At 40.1% G+C, this 16245-nt stretch overlaps 1 protein-coding gene across 1 annotated transcript in view; it reads left to right on the top strand.

Annotated features, from left to right (window-relative positions):
- Positions 1-1811: 1811 nt before the first annotated feature.
- LOC134659431 (uncharacterized) overlaps positions 1812-16245 on the top strand; it is a 57589-nt gene continuing 43155 nt past the window's right edge. The window contains exon 1 of the mRNA XM_063515074.1: positions 1812-3113. The gene's annotated coding sequence lies outside the window, so the exon portion shown is untranslated. The remainder of the gene's footprint in view (positions 3114-16245) is intronic.

Here is a 16245-nt window from a genome sequence, read left to right on the forward strand (position 1 = left end):
TTTTGTTCTATTCAGTCCATAAATAAGTGGAGTTAGCCGGTGAGATAGCAATTTCCAAAAAAACGTGACGATTTAATATCGTTATAACGGACACCTTTGCTATGCTATGTGTACTTTTTGTGCAGTGTAGTAGAGACGGAGCATATAACTATAAAATTTATTCAATACTGATTTATCTTTTTTGAGGCGATTTGCATTATTCTTTATTTTTTTTACAAAAAAGGTTGGAAAATTGGGTCTCATTATTTTTTATGACGCCCCAGCGCCCTACCACCGTAGCAGGGATGTTGCGGATGCAGATTTTTTGACATCCGCGGATGCGGATGCGGATGCAGATATTTAAAGGCTCACATCCGCGGATGCGGATGTCAAGATTAGGTACTTAGAAAATGTCAAATATTACATTTTTAGTATTTTTTTATTTAAAAAAAACGAAACGTTTAGTATTTGAGAAATAATATAGGTGCGTTATATTTAATAAACAGTAACTTGGCCGACTTTTCTGGATCTAGACGATTTCGTTATAGTTAATGACGAAATCACCTAGCACTTACGCCGCCGCTAAGACGTTCATGTACCCACTTGTTCGACATCCGCATCCGCATAAGCTCCGCATCGATTTTATGCGGATGCGGATGCGGATGCGGATGTTGAAAATAATGCGGAAGTTCCGCGGTTGCGGATGCGGATGCGGATGTTCGCAACATCCCTGCACCGTAGTACCTATATCTATGTAATCACAAAATACGAGATGAATTTGATCCCAGTGGGCAATCTGCTGCGTGTTTGTTTAATTCCAGACTTATTTTAAGCAAATATTACACTCTTATCTGCGGTACATATTTGTAAAAATATGTTTTTTGTATCCGTTTTCCTCAACATACACAAAAGTATAAATTAGATTACTGCACTCAAATGGGAACAGGTAGGTATACATTTTGAAATTAAACCGACACAGGAGACGGCCGCTTCTCCATACAAGCGTAGTACTCGTAAAGTCTATTTTTTATTCGGTAGACTAAAATGACATTTCATAGTATGAACATCATGAGTCATCTCATACTATGAAATGTCATTTTAGTCTACCGAATAAAAAAATAGACTTTAGTAGTCCCCATTTTCCTCTCTGGATATTGACGTTATGATTATGAAAATGAAGACTACGTTATGACTACGTTTGTATGAAGGGATTACCCACGGGTCCTCCACTTTCGTCTTAAGTAACTTTATTACTTTACGTTTTATAAGGGGGTAAAGTTGTTGTTTAACTTATCGTGCTGATATTGATAGCTGACCAAGCAAAAGAGTCCAAAATTCAACGACGAGCGTAGCAATAAGCGGTTAGACAAGTGGAATTTTGAGCGATGCGAGGGTTTCAAAGGCACGAGGTTTAAACAAACTATGCTACCTACTATGTGAAAAAAGAGGAAAATAGGTACACACTGTACAACATTACAAAACAAACTCATATAAACGCTATCAACTATAAATAGTTTAACCATTAAAGTCCGTTGCCGTTCATCCCTTCACCTACAATCTGCAAAGACTGCAAATAAGCTTACCTAGGTAATAAACTAATAGACTATCAACAAAGTAATCGATACGTAATACAATACCTACTCAGCAACAAAGTTATCGTAACCATGTAGGTAGTTAGGTACCTATCCCCGCAAAATACTACAGTACTTATAATTAACTTAACATAACCAACACTCTTTAAATAACTTTCTGACAAGCAAAACTGCTCACTTCCTACTTATATCCACATAGTTACTTCGCTATAATACGCAACCATATAGGTACTTACTTCCTTAATTTAAGAACTTGGCTGAGCGCGCTACGATCGAAAATAAAAATGAATTTTTAGTTTATTGATTCTATAAGACCGCTTAAGGCCGTCCCTATACATTCAAATTTTTATGTAATACAAAACGCACACTAAAGCAAATTTTATCATACGATAACTACACGTACGGGAAGTAACGCACACACGCGCAAATATACATAGAAAAACAGCTATTCTCCTAGCTGTGTAACTAACATTCTATCTATAAGCAAGTATTATAGAAAAAACTTCAAAATAGTATGGCTTCCCTCACTTTCCAACAACGTTATAGGACAATAGCACGGAAATGTATACGATTACCTCGACGTTAACGTCGAATATCGTTCAAAGTTACCGGCGCTCCGTCTCTTTCTCGCAACCGAACGGTTTCGAGTTTTCCCGTTCACGATCCAACTCAAAATACGCCAAAAATGACGTCGTGCCGAGCCAATGTTTCGAAAACAGTGTCTCGCGTTTCTGTCTACGGATACAGACACCGCGCGCTCGCTCGCTTCATTTATTTGGAATTTTCCAACCCACTGATTACTGCTTGTTGTAAGTTTTACAAAACAAATTCATATCCGTTTCGTATTTTTCGCGATTAGCGCCAAGTAGGAAAGTCGTAAGTGGTACAAGCGTTATGGTCGAATATCGCTCGGCAAGCATGGTAAGCCGGCCGATTGCAAGGGTCGCTGTCGCGGTGCTGTCATCGCTCTGACGGAGTGTCAATCAAATCGGTGGGGTTATACATAGAAAATTCTGACAGCTAGGAACCGTCACAACTCACAAGAAATAATGTCGTTTTTATTACATTTTTTGATAAAATATTATTCCAGTTTAGAACCGGCGACGACCCAACGGCACCATCGATTTTCTTATTTGGCGCGCGACTATATTTTGTACTTTTTCGAAAGGTCCACGGCCGTGCGTCTAGGCGCTTTCGAAAAACGTTTTATAAGTATTTTCTCAGCGGCGAACGGACGTCGAGCGCGGTGCCGTAAATTGGTAATAATTCCGTTGATTACACAGTAATACGACGCCCGAATATGGGTTAGTGCTCCGCGAGGAATTCAGAGTCCGCGCGACATTGGACTTTTGATAGATAAATTGTTTTGAAATGTTCGGTGGTGATAGTGTGGTGCACAGTTTCTCTATTTTGTTTGTTTGATAGTTGTGTGTAGTGCATTCTTAGCGTGAAAGTGCGCGGTTGAATTGTGTTATTGTGGTGTATTGCCGCTGTTACTGTGAGCTGGTGGATTGGATGCAAGGACCTCGTCGGCGCGAGCCAGTAAGTATCGTCCCGTTCTAAACTCAAACTCGTTCACTTTTAGTACACCACAGGTGGCCAAGGCAGGATGACATCCAGCCAGTCACCATCTGTAAACAAACTTCTAGTGCTCATAACTAATAGTTGTACAATAAATATACATTACATAGACTCCTGAAATAACTTATCTAATTATAAAAGTTGTTTATTACTGAGATAACACTATCTGCAGCATAATAAGTGTAATATTTAAACAGTGTAAAACAACTTCTATCTTTGAATGAGATACTTACTTGCCTTGTGTTTAAATATGGCAAACTCATTGAAAAAACAGTGTCCAGGTTAAGGCACGGTACATTTTAGGCATTCTTGTGTCTTATGACTCATGTGTATGTTTTATGTTATGACCTTGGATAGACCTAAGCAATCAGCTGAGACAACTTTTTAAATTCTTGGACAGTTAGGGAGTTAAATTCTATATTTGTTGCAAGTTTAGTGCAATACAAATTGTCTATCTACCTTCTAATTTTAATTATAAATAACCTATTCAAAATAGTTTGCTAATAGACCAAATTAACCACAGACCTAAGAATATGTTTGCAACAATATAAATTCACTCACAAAGTTATTAATAACATGGGTAGGTAGTCATTTGTCATCCAAACCAAATAATTATGTAGTTGTAAAGTTCAATAGTTTTTCCTCACACAGAAAAAAAATAGGATAGGTACATTTTAAAATGCGTCTAATTAAACTTAAATGTATAAAATCAACCTAGTAAACTGTGTTATTTTTTAAGGTTAGGTTAAATCAATAAGAGCCAATCATTTTTGGTTAAAAAAGGTTATTGGCTTCGGAGTATGAAATATGAGAAATTTTTCATTTATTTGGTTTTAAGAAAGTTTTACAACCGATTTCTTTCTAAAATCTGATTTGCATCTGAATCTTTTGATAGTAAGTACCAGTGGCCAAGCGGGCGACTTGTTCAAAATATCCTGAACACCGGTTCATTGTGAAATGTCCTATTGAACACTTTCCCTGCTTAGATACGTCTGCTGCTGACCGTACGTAAGTTCCTGTTTTAGCATTTCATTAAATAAATAAATAAATATTAGGGAACATTTTACACAGATCAACCTAGCCCCAAACTAAGCAAAGCTTGTACTATGGGTGCTAGGTGACAATATACATACTTATATAGATAATAAATACATACTTATATACATAGAAAACACCCATGACTCAGGAATATTTGTATTCATCAGACTAATTAAATGCCCTTACCGGGATTCGAACCCGGGACCATCGGCTTCACAGGCAGGGTCACTACCCACTAGGCCAGACCGGTCGTCTCACTACCTCTCTCATGGTTGGTACAAGTTTATATTGCCAACAGTACTATTCTGTGGACAGTCAATATTCATCAAAATTTTGCCCAAAATCAAAGTGGTTTTGAAGCGTTACTACAATCATAATTCAATTGTATCCAATATTGCATTGTCACTGGGTAATGTGAGGATGTATGGAAATACAAATTATTAAAAAGAAATTAACCTTCCAAGGGTTGGTTGTGAAAAGTTGTGGATTGAAACCTTGGTTGTGCTGTATAATCGAAAAAAAAAAATCGTTTTCAATAAAACATGTGGGTCAAACTGAGAACCTCCTTTTTTTTGAGGTGGTTAAAAATGCAAAGAGACGACTAAAAACTCAGTCAGGATCCTTACGTTACAGGATAAGAGGTTAATTAACATGAAAAATTGTAAAAAACTCATTACTAGCTTAGTTGACTGTTGTACAGAATAAGTAATAGTATTATCATAACTGTTGTTTGTTGTGACTATGACTTTTCTCTCCGTGTTTCCTAAATTTGTCCTATTTTGGTGCCCATTCTGAACCTCTCCGCAGGGTTTTGAAAATTATCAGATAAAACCATTTCAGTCGTGATAATTCTGTTTGGGGTTTTTAGAATTGTCTATATGAGTATTAGTTGCCTGTGGAAAGAACAGTACAGTCAGCAATAAAAACTTGTACAGTCGCCATCAGATATATTGGAGCGGCCAAGGTGTTCACAAAATCTGAACACACACTCTAACGCCTTGACAATAGTGGCGTGCTCAGTTATTTGTGAGCACCTTGGCCGCTCCGATATATCTGATGGCGACTGTACCAAAAATGTTTTTTTTTTTGCCAAAAGGCATTAATTTTAATGAGCATGAGCAACATTACTAACATTCTATCTATAAAAAAAAATAAAAGAAGGAGTATGGAAGAAAAGGCTATAATATAATATAATATAATATATCTATCTGTTAAGCCCTTTTGTTCCGAGTTAGAGTATGTCTCTAAGCTCAGTGTGCCGCTTGGCAAAGGCCTCCTCTAGCTCTTTCCATTGGGGTCTGTCGTGGGCCACTCTTCTCCATTTTGGGCCCGCTGTGAGATTGAGTTCATCCTCCCATCTTGTTCGAGGTTTCCTCTGTCTCCGTGTGCAACCTCTTGGGTACCAATACGTTACAATCTTACTCCATTTTTCCTGCTTGTCTCTCAACATGTGGCCAGTCCATCTCCACTTCTGCTGGTCTATTTTAGTGAGTATGTCGGTCACTTTTGTTTTTGTCTCAGGTCTTCATTTCTCATTTTGTCTGGTATTATTACTAACATTAGTGTACTTTAAGAAGAGTAGTGAACAATTATCGACCTTATTGTATTGAATGAAGGTTTATTATGTTTGATTTTATTGATAATTAATGGAGTCCGCTAAGATGTCACTTCTTGGAACACTTGTGACTTAACTTCTAACTCAAGCACTATACTGTCTATACTATAGATGGTCAACCAAATCTTGTCAATAAAAAAAGGCGCGAAATTCAACTTTTATATGGGACGGTATCCCTTCGCGCCTACATTTTTCAAATTTGCCGCCTTTTTCTACTGACAAGATTTGGTTGACCATCAATACCGATCTAAGATGTCAGTTGACACTCAAAACAGTAGGTGGCCAATGAATGAATGAATTTTTTTCAGGCAACAGACATTAGGGGAGACCGAGGTGAGATGGGAGAGAGGAGAGTTGTGTCATCCACGATTTTTTTGGAATCTATCAACTAATAACGAGCTCGCAATCTATTCGCGTTTGTTAAGCCCTTGCTACATGGTCGCCGACAAGCCTTCTAACCGTCTGTCCTTGGTCTGACCTTGGTCAGTTTTGGTAAAATTTTGTTGGAAACAACTGTCTACACGGTCCGTCCAGACCAAGGCCACGAGGTCTGAGGGGCTTGTCGGCGACCGTGTAGCAAGGGCTTTAGTTCAAGCTGACAAACGCGCACTGTTGCGAGCTCGCTAAAGGGGCCCACTGATTAACAGTTCGCCGGACGATATTGGCCTGTCAGTTAGAAGAAAAAGTTGACAGTTCTGAACAACTGACAGGCCGATATCGTCCGGCGGACTGGTAATCAGTGGGCCCCTTAACAGTTAATAGGTTCCAAAACCACCGTAGTAGAAAAACATATATTTGACCCCCCTAACTTATTTTTACTTCAATATTTTTTTATTAAATCTTACCTAAATTTTATTTTTTCTCAAATTAACCTCCTACTATGTAATAAAACAAATAAATAAAAAGCCTTTACTTCCAAACAATATGAACAACGCTTAAAATATAAATTAAGCTAACATACTTAATTATTAATTTTATAAAATAACTTTTTTGCTACCACTATGATTGGTGGACCTCTTCGCGATTAACAACCCACTGATTAACAGTCCGCCGGACGGTATCGGACTGTCAGCAGGCGTGTTTAACTCCGCGATTTCGTCGCTTTGCTACAGGTAGCTAAAAGTACATCCGTTCGGCCCCAATTTTGGGGAAAGCCATAAGCCGCGCGTGGCGCTGTCGCCACCTAGCGGCCATATCTGTGCTGATCGTAACAGACGCGTTTTGTTAGAGAGTCAGTCTTCTGTACTTAGTAGAGTACTATTATTTATGGTAATCTATAAAACTGGTGGCTCTGTGGGCTTTGGGCTTTGGACAAGTTTGGACATCGCGAATGCTCGTGGCACCATTAAAAAAATCCAGGAAAAAAGTAAAAACATTATCGAACCTGGCGGCCTAGCCAAGATGACAATCGCTCGCGCTTCGCCATCGAATCGCTTGGTGTCTCTCTATCACTCTTCCATATTAGTGTAACAGTGACAGTTGCGTTTCGATCGCTACGGAGCGTAAGCGATTGGCAAGTTGCGTTGGGTGCGTAGCCAATGTGCCAATCGTTTACGCTCCGTAGCAAACGAACTAGAATAACTATAGAAGTCAGACTAGGGCTCAAAAACCGGACGAGTGCGAAACCGACTCGCCCACCGAGGGTTCCTTACTTTTTAGTATTTGTTGTTAATGTTGTTATAGCGGCAACAGAAATACATCATCTGTGAAAATTTCAACTGTCTAGCTATCTCGGTTCATGAGGTACAGCCTGGTGACAGACAGATAGGCGGACGGATGGACAGAGGAGTCTTAGTAATAGGGTCCCGTGTTTACCCTTTGGGTACGGTACGACTAAAATTTACGACTGTGGTGGTGTGCCGCGAGCGACTCAATTGTACGCAACGTCAAATATTGTAATGCCGCGCAAGATGAATTTAATTTTAACCAATTCAGCAAAATTTTATTGACCAATCACAACTTTTTTTATACCGGGTAATTGTGTATTGGGTTTGGGTCAAATTCAAAGCTGCGGGTGGGGTTATATACAGGGTGTTTGGTATATCGTTTGCCAAATTAAAATGGCAAATAGGTTGAATAATTTTAATTTTAATTTTTAACAAGCAGAAACGTCTGCGAACGATGCTATTAAGCTTAGAATAAATTTAAAAGTGGAAAAATTACTGTCTTGGGTGTGACTTGAACTCACGGCCTCTGGATCGATACTCCAGCGCTCTGCCATCTGAGCCACCAAGACCTCATCCATAGAATAATCCATAGAGTAATTTTTCCACTTTTAAATTTATTCTAAGGTTGAATAATTGGCTATCTTCTCATGCCTAAAAAAAATGCGCGCTTTTTTTCTCAGCTCTATGCCAGTAGGTCCGGTTTGCCTGCTTAATATGTTTGACGTGTCACTAGGCCTAGATAACCTAGATTATATCGTAACAGGTTAGCAAGACGCACCCGGAAGGGCTGTGATTCAAATTGCATGAGCTATTGTACTATTTGTGCTGCACTGAATAGGCATAAGTACATACAGTTTGTATGTATTGCGCAGTTGTACTGACATGAATCAAATATGTAGGTACATAGGCACTGTTAAAATACTACTCATTCCTTTACCTTTTGTTAAATAAAATAGAATAGAATAAGATTTATTCAGGACGCTTATACAAGTAACTTTTACAAAAACATTTAATTAAGTCATAGTTTGGATTTAAGTTGAACTATGTATAACATTCAGGCACCATAATATCTTTTTACGGCTTACGCTACTCTACGATGTAAGTATGTACCTGATGGCACTAATTCAGACCAAAATAAGTAAATTGTCAGACGAATATAATTAGAAATAAAAAAAATCCTACGCATTATTACCTATACCAATAAAATCCATTTTATGCCAAAAATGCATCATTTTGGAAAAGAGCTACCGGCCTAGCCAAGCTGACAATCGCTATCGCTTCGACAACGAAATGCTTTGTGTCTCTCTATTTTTATTTTTTGAATAATACAAGTTACATGCATGTTATTATTACAGGACCCATCGTGGGCAAAACCTTGAGGAGGTTTGTGTATTAGACGTGTGCGCCGATTAAAAAACGATCGGCGGCGGCGTTTGCCAAAAAATCGGCGGCGGCGGCGTATTTTCGGCGTAAAATCGGCGTGACCTTGACTTTCAGGTTTCTAAAGAAAAATCATTAATTGGTCGTTTTTCCTTGAAAATTTGATTAATCCAGGTTGGTGGTAACTGAACTACGTAATCTACTTATATGAAGTTTTGAATAGGTTGTGAGTTAAATAGGGTCGCGTTTGTAAATGAATATAGGATATAATAACTTGATTTTCCTAGTAACTGGCTTGCATTAAGGGGTTACCTGGTCCCAGTGCCTTTCGATCCAATCTGTATCTCTCTGTAACTCCGTTTACTCATGCTTTCCATGGGTTATCTTCAAATATCCTTGAACTTTGCTAGACTGGACTGCTATGACTTCTCTTTAATGGGGTTCTTGTCGTACAAGCACCAGGCTCACTGAGCCGTATCTTCATCTTTCTCGTTTTCTCATTGCTGAGGATTGCGACCACCTGTAATTTGTCTCCATTTCGTGCAGTTGCGGTCATAAGCCGTGTGGACTGCATGGTGCAGACTGCCCCCAGCCATCGACTATCTCACACATGCTCCACTCCGAGTACGTTTGCCATCCATTGGGCCTTAATTCATATGTTTCTCCACATCTTGCGTTGGAAACCGCATAGTATGTCCGAAGAAAGATGTTGTGGAGAGCCGAGTGGCGATATTGAGCTCTTTGAAAATTAAAGCCATAGCACTCTAGGCCTAAGAAGTTAGCCATGCCAGATCTGCGGAATATCTTGACGGTGCAACCGCCGGCATTGGTTACAACCCAAGATATACAAACTACTTAGCTCGCTAATCGTAATCGCCGAGTGCGTCGGTAACTCGGAGTACGTTTTCCCTGTCTACTACCACTACTTTGGTCTTGGAATGGTTGATCTTAAGACCTCTCTAGAACTTTCAACTTCAATTTTCTTGAGAAGAGCCGCCATTTCAATGTATTTCTTGATGTTATTCCTGTGAGCCAGTCAACAATAGTAAAGCAATGATGATGGTCGCAACATTAGCTAGTTAGTTGTCCTTTTCTGTTGCACCTTGCGGTCCCATGGTACATAAGCTCTGTGATTTACTTGCCTAGTTAATTGCAATATAAGCATTCTGACTTCGTATGTGAGGTGAGGCCATAAAAAGTCCATAATTGTCTAATAGTTGAATGAGAATACACAATTAACAGGAAAAATCCTACTTCATATATTACTCCCACATCTTTCTTGACGCTAAACACTGAGGATTACTCAGTTACTTTAATCGGTGTGTCAAATTGTTTGTACCACTGGCTTAAATATGTTTCATTTCATAAATAATTGATAAAAATTTGACGACTGTAACAATAATACAAATTAATCCTAATTTTAATCCAAATACCAAGTTAGAATAACTGATTAACAACACTCAAGGTCACGCCGATTTCACGCCGATCATTTATCGGCGGCGGCGGCGTGGCAAAAAAACCCGGCGGCGGCGGCGCGCCGGCGCGGCGCACACGTCTACTCTCTATCACTCTTCCATATTAGTGCGACAGTGACAGTTGCGTTTCGATCGCTACGGAGCGTTAGCGATTGGCATGTTGGCTACGCGGCTTGGTACTCTACAAACTGTTGGATCGATTTTTAGGGTTCCGTACCCAAAGGGTAAAAACGGGACCCTATTACTAAGACTCCGCTGTCCGTCCGTCAGTCCGTCCGTCCGTCCGTCCGTCCGTCCGTCCGTCCGTCCGTCCGTCCGTCCGTCCGTCTGTCACCAGGCTGAATCTCACGAACCGTGATAGCTAGACAGTTGAAATTTTCACAGATGATGTATTTCTGTTGCCGCTATAACAACAAATACTAAAAACAGAATACAATTAAGATTTAAGTAGGGCTCCCATACAACAAACGTGATTTTTGACCGAAGTTAAGCAACGTCGGGCGGAGTCAGTACTTGGATGGGTGACCGTTTTTTTGCATGTTTTGCTTTATTTTTTGTTGATGGTGCGGAACCCTCCGTGCGCGAGTCCGACTCGCACTTGGCCGGTTTTTTATGGCTAAGAACCACCGCAAGGGAACTCGCTTTCACGTAAAAGCACCGCATCGAAATCGGTCCATCCGATTGAGAGGTACGATGCCACAGACAGACATTGGCGTCAAACGTATAACACCCCTCTTTTGCGTAAGGTGTTAAAAACCGAAGCTCCATGGATGTTTTTTTTTGTGTTATAGGAGGCAAAAGAGCAGACAGATCGCCCCATGGTAAGCGATTTCTGTCGCCCATCGACCCCTGCAATACCAGAGGGGTTGTAAGTGCGTTGCCGGAATTTAAGATGGATGTTTGACTTTTACGAAATTTTATCTCAAAACGCTCACGCGCCGCCCGGAAAACGCGCCTGTGTGAAGCCTTTACTCATTTTGGTTATTTCTTACTTACAATCGTCAGCATTTATCGATCTACAATAAAAAAATATCCCAAATAACCCCAAATTGTCCTTTCCGGATCATCACGTTTTCGTTTTACTAATATTAGTATTACCTACGTGCGTGTCGCTCCGGAAACTCGACCAACCGCATTATTCCACTTTTTATTAATTGCCTAGATCTATACCTATAGTTCGATACATAATGCTGTAATGATTCTGATGTACAGACAAATAATTTATTTGTTATTACTATTCCGTACCTTGTCACAATAAGTCTAAGGGAGGTATTTCACTTGTCCAATTTCTTAGTCGAATGTGTATTTGCGTCTCACATTTAGCTTAATGAGAGAGTGAGACGCGATGCACATTGGACCAAGAAATTGGACAGATGGGATACCAGAATACCACCCTAAGTTTTGAGGGAAAAAAATGTTAAAGTTTCAATACTTCCCATGACACTTGACATCAGGGGCCCGTTTCAGCAAAGCTTGTAACTTGTAATACAAGCATGTGCCCTGTTTATCAAAAGCTTGTAACTTGTAATACGAGTGGAAGTCCCTTTCTAACAAAAGCTGTCATGCATTTTCATGCGGTTCACCTATCAATACAGTGAGTCTTGAGGAAGTACTTAACCCGTGCGAAGCCGGGGCGGGTCGCTAGTTCGCAAAAAAATAACGACCCTGCAGAGGACCGATTCGAAATGTAAAATTACTCAATCGATCTTTTTCGACAGTCACACTTCATACCATTTAGAAGTAATTAGAGCTAGCTCGGTGTGATTGCTTCTTAAATTGCAACCGTTGCTGTAACAGTTGTGTAACTAGGTATAGCGGAAACTGACGGATATACCTGAAGTTTACATGCAAATTTTAAACCGACTTCCGAAATAAGACAGTAGGCAGATCACAATTGTTCAGCCTTTTCGGTGTGTGGGAACCGCAGGACGATGAATTTTTCCATTTTTGGACTACCATACCGAAAATTTTGGTTGGCCTGGGCTGTATAGTCTCACTGCAATATCTTGCTCAATAGAGCGCCCAAAAATATGTGACAGGCTTATAAAAATAAGATAAAGATAAAAGGTATTTATTCGTGACGATCACAAAACATGTAGAGACAACCACAGCAAGAAAAGAAGAAATCATTAAGTGTGCATCACGAAATGGACCCAACTCAGCATAATGCTGCTATAAAGCCAGCGCTGGTCTTCTGTAGGGCCCATTCGGTGATGCCACGACAGATAACACATAGAACATAAAGATACATAACAAAAAACATTACAAAAAAATTATGACAAGAACTATAGGTACAAGTAATATATTTTTGCGGGAATCGTTATGAAATCCAATCCATCATTGCAGGTATCATAAGGGTTATCCCGGAACTTTGTATTGTATAGTAAAGACAAATATGACATTCATGACTCATAAGAATGACCCACTAAACCCTAGTGTAGTGTCCCTATTAGTACCCGCCCGTAAATTTCGCGGGGACTGGACCCGAAATTATAAATGCCAAAAAAAAGTTCCCTTCTGGGTTGGAAGATCAAATAGGATATTTTCCTACTAGTCCAATCAGTTTCTTTTTTAGAACTGTCAAAACGATTTTCTAATACGGAATTTATATGAAACATTACATCGTGACGTCACGGTCAACTCACCTACTTTTTATATTTCTATCCGATTTATTAATGAAGTATAAAATCTTTTATTACAATATAGCCACAAAATACAAAAACAAATAAACACACAAACAATTTATTAAATAGAACTTGTGTTTAAAAATAACTGCTGTCTATGTTTTTCTAATAATTATCTGGTGCTTCATTTCATGCATGGTGTGAAATAATTTATTTTAAATGCAGTATAATGCCCTATTCAGTCGCTTCCATGAAAACTACCGCCAATTCTTGGGATGTATTAGTTTTACCTCAATTTCTTCATATCATAAAAAATTACCTACACAAGGTTCTAAGTACTCTATGTAGCATTACCTACTGTGTATATAAGTTATATAACGCAACTTTTCAAAATCGCTCCACAAAATGAGTGATATAAAAACAGTCGAATCGATAATTGTAGTCGATTGATATGAAACTTACAAACAATACAGAGGAAATGGTCTACTACCTATTACGTTAGACACGAGTGAATGAACGGTGAAAACTATTACTAGCTCGTCTGTGGGGGTGCACACTGCACGTGCACACATAGACGTAGTAAGCTGGAAATGTACGAGATACTGGTTCGAACACAGTACGTTGACTTTTAAACGTAAGGAAGTTGGGCTAAGTAGTTCCATGGAAATGATATAATGATGTGACCAAATATGGACTAAGGTCTAAGTTATTAAAACCAAAATCCCAAATACCCAGTTCATGGGTTTTTTGAATCTACCTGAACTCTTAATTTAGTCTTAATTAGGAATACGCCTTGCCGACTGACAACAACAACGACAACAGTAAGTCTCATAATATAATGAGACTTACTGTTGTCGTTGTTGTTGTCAGTCGGCAAGGCGTATTCCCTTGAATTCTAGTTGTTATTCTGATTTTGGATGGTTTTGCATGACTTTAATCTAAATAAGATGGCATCTCAACGGAATTTTTAGCATAAAACCGAATTTCTCATTTAAAAAATCTTAAAGGCTTGGCCAAACACACAGCGCGACGCAGCGCCGCGTCCGCGCCGCGCGACCGCGGCACATGCTAACAGGTTACCGACGTCAAACAGACTGCGTCCCGCCGGTATCATGCCCCGCTTCTGTCGCGCCCCGCGCCGCGCGGCCCCTTGCGTCCACGCGGCGCGTGCGCAGCGCTGCGCCGCGCGACCGCGGCACATGCTAACAGGTTACCGACGTCAAACAGACTGCGTCCCGCCGGTATCACGCCCCGCTTCTGTCGCGCCCCGCGCCGCGCGGCCCCTTGCGTCCACGTGGCGCGTGCGCAGCGCTGCGCCGCGCGGACGCGGCGGCCCGCCGCGTCGCGCTGGGTCACATCAGTCGGATCGGACGTTAGGCAGCGAGCGGTGCGCCGCGTTCCCGCGCGCAATGAGGGCGTGTTGAGAGCGCGATCCGCGCGCGCCCTGTTTGAACAGGCATCACGCGGCGCTGTGTGTTTGGCCAAGCCTTTAGACAACTCCTGAGACGAAAAGGAATAAATTCCGATACAACTATAAAATACCAGGATACCTTTACCGTCAATGGGTCCACTCGAAATCGACAGCTTGAAGCGCTTAAGGCTTCGTCACACAGGCGCGTTTTCCGGGCGGGGCGTGAGCGTTTTATATGTAAAAGCGGCGCGCCTCGCTCACGCTGCGCCTGGAAAACGCGCCTGTGTGAAGGAACCATTAAACCGCGTTAACCGCGAGCGTTTTTCCAAAGTCAACATACTGCCCACAATACACTGCGTACGCGCACCTTGCAGCCAGTTTTTGTTATACCATTGAATTGTAAATGGAATAGAAAAAGCGGCAAAATGGAGAACGCCGGGTTTCTAAACAGACTAAGGTTTCACACGGGTCTCTGTTTTGAGCACTAGTTTTTATAATGGCGAATAGGCGGCCTGGTCAATATTGTATATGTGCAATAGGGAATATTACGTGAAACTCTGCGTAGCGGGCGCCACTTCCGCAATCCGTCTCAATCTAGGGGTCTACCGCAAACGAGAGAGTCGAAATTTTGTTATCTAACCTCTACCACTCTTGCACATTCGAGCGATGAAGAGGCAGATAGCCGAGTTTAGATTTCTTCGATTACTACTTCTCAATAGTCTGTGAAAACTTTAAGGCGCAAAACAGTTTAAGGCACAGTATGTATAAGTTACTCTACTATGGTTTACGATGGGTGCTAGTGCTGCACTCTGCCGGCAGAACATTGCAATAATACCCCCTATTGCAGCAGTGACATGCAGTTATGGATCATTTAAAAGCTAACTTGACGATGTACCTCATGTAGGGATGTAACCCTCCCTAATATTATGATAAACCCGTTAAAACTAGTGGCTCTGTGAACTGTAGACCTCGTAATAAACTTCATTAATCTTAAAAATAAAAAAATAAAAAATACTTCGTGGGATCATCATCACAGCGGTCTTAAGTGTCACTTAAATAGGCTACATGACTAATTTTCATTTATGCTATCAATCAATCGGGTTTGTTTTTAGGATCAAATGTCTCTATGGGACCCATTGCATTAAAGTAACACAAAAGTCAGAAATTGTAGTCAAAGGCCGACAGTCGCACTTCACCCGCGAAACGCCCTAAACAAAACGGTAAGGAAACGTGACGTCAAGGTCTCAGGGAGCCCATCTTGTAGTATGGACAAAACAAGAAAATTGCGTTTTTGTCTGTGAAATATTGCGTTTATGTATATAGTTGCTATACAATATTTTTTTGGATGAAATGTAAGGAATCGAATGGCACCCTTACTTTTATCGTTTTTGGAAGTTAAAAAAAAAGTTAAATTTTGAAACTTTCAGGTCCTGTATTTTTGTAATTTTTCAATATTTTATTTTAATATCCACAATATTGTGATAAATTGCTCGTTTGCTATGTATTTTACTAGATTTTGTTATGAAATTCAACATGTGTCATCAATGTCATCATCCCTATTCTTTATGCCAACTTCAACCATTTTTGTCATTTTCATAGAAATGAAAACGAGTTGTCAATACCACACTGACTTAATATAAAAGAAATAGACACACAAAGCAGAACAAAAACGTCAAGAAATGTGGATCCCATTGACGTTTCGCACCATTTGCATTGATGATAAAAACGCTTACGTAAATTTTGAGTCAAGATAAATGTTTCGTACAGAAAAGAGCTTAATGTCGTAAGCATTAAGTGTCAAATTTGCAAACATAAGTACCAACACTGTTAAAAAATTTAGTCCGATGGCACTAAACGTAACGTATTTACGTCAAACAACGTCA

The sequence above is a fragment of the Cydia amplana genome, chromosome 25, assembly GCF_948474715.1.
Source record: "Cydia amplana chromosome 25, ilCydAmpl1.1, whole genome shotgun sequence".
Lineage (NCBI taxonomy): Eukaryota > Metazoa > Arthropoda > Insecta > Lepidoptera > Tortricidae > Cydia > Cydia amplana.